The sequence below is a fragment of the Etheostoma spectabile genome, chromosome 8, assembly GCF_008692095.1.
Source record: "Etheostoma spectabile isolate EspeVRDwgs_2016 chromosome 8, UIUC_Espe_1.0, whole genome shotgun sequence".
NCBI lineage: Eukaryota > Metazoa > Chordata > Actinopteri > Perciformes > Percidae > Etheostoma > Etheostoma spectabile.
The window spans coordinates 24,808,829-24,810,251 of record NC_045740.1 but is presented as its reverse complement, the minus strand read 5'-3'; the positions used below and the strand labels follow the sequence as shown (position 1 = coordinate 24,810,251).

General features: G+C 37.2%; 1 protein-coding gene across 1 annotated transcript in view; it reads left to right on the top strand.

Annotated features, from left to right (window-relative positions):
* Window positions 1-1,423, top strand: part of jph3b (junctophilin 3b) — a 71,599-nt gene that overhangs the window by 67,148 nt on the left and 3,028 nt on the right. The window lies entirely within an intron of this gene.

Genomic DNA, 1,423 nt, shown 5'->3' with positions numbered 1-1,423 from the left:
AGGGTATTAGCTCGAGGCTTGGTCTTTTGTGTCAAGGATTTTAAGTCAAAGTCACGGCACAACTTGCATCTTGGAGCCGGTGCTCTAATAATTAAAATGTATTTTTCTTTAATGGTTTGTGACATTAAAGAGTATGATGGTGGGTTGTGTTGTAGAATGCCTAATCCTGCACAATTTGTGTGTAAAATGTATGGCAATAAAAAATCACTTCTCTGTTTACAGATAACATTTACAATAGTTGGGCATTCTACAAGTCCTTTTTGCAGAAGAGTTGTAACACTAACTCTCAGCATGTCCAACTGTTTAAAGGTGCCCTGCCACATGTAATTCATTGCTTTGTGGTAATGTCCGAAGTTCTACCATGGACTCTGTAATATTTTTTGTGGAAAAAATATCTTGGTTACCTTGTTTCAAGCCATTCTAGCGGGGTCTAGAACGCCTGCAGGAAGATTCAGCTCGATTTGTGCCAGTCCTCATTAATATTCAACAAGCTAAGCTTCTTGACTCTGATTGGCTAACAGCTAGCCAATGAGAGCTTGGCTATCAGTATCCTTTACCCAGCACAACTGGGGAAGTTCATTTTCACATTCACAACATAACACAAACACATATAGACCTAACAAATTTCAAAAAATGCAAGTAAAGACGGTTTTGTGTGGCAGAGCACCTTTAAGAGGCAGATCCTGCTACCATCCATTTTATATGATTTACTAGTTGAAAATACTAATTAAAGTTTACCTCAAGTTATTCAGTAATCAACTGACTACTTTTACAGCGTGGATATGGATATGAATATCTAGAAGTCAGGAATTGTACTACAGTGCATGGATCACTAAAAAGCACAGATTTCTTAATAAATAGAGGTAGAAAAGGCCAATGATCAGAGGATTGTATCCGGTAATTAGCTATGGCACAGGTCTGTGATAAGCCTATCACCGCATAAACCTTATTAGCAGCCACTCTAGACAGATTTATTTACAACAATATTGCACTAATGATGCTGCTTTATATCAGTTCCCAGTGTTCCCAGTGGTCCCATTTCCCTCTCCCACTGCAACCATTGCTACAACATTAGACTCAATTAAAGCCAGACTAAAAAACACTATGTAAATATTTGTACATTTAAAATTTTAAAGTGAAAGGGGACTATTTATGAAGGATTCTGCATGTGGTTAATTCAGGGGTTTCAAACTTCACTAAGGGTAGACTAGAAAATGAGAATCACATCAACAGCCAGACATGTATAGCTTATTGACATGCTTTAATTAAGAGGAAAACATCAAATAATTTGACTGTATTACCACAAGTCTCATTCACCTTTCTCACTTACAGTTTGGGCCTCATAAAGCCCCCCAAAAATTCGCAACAAAGATTCTTATCCATCATAGAAAGAAAACGACAAAAAGGTGGAAATAAGCAACAA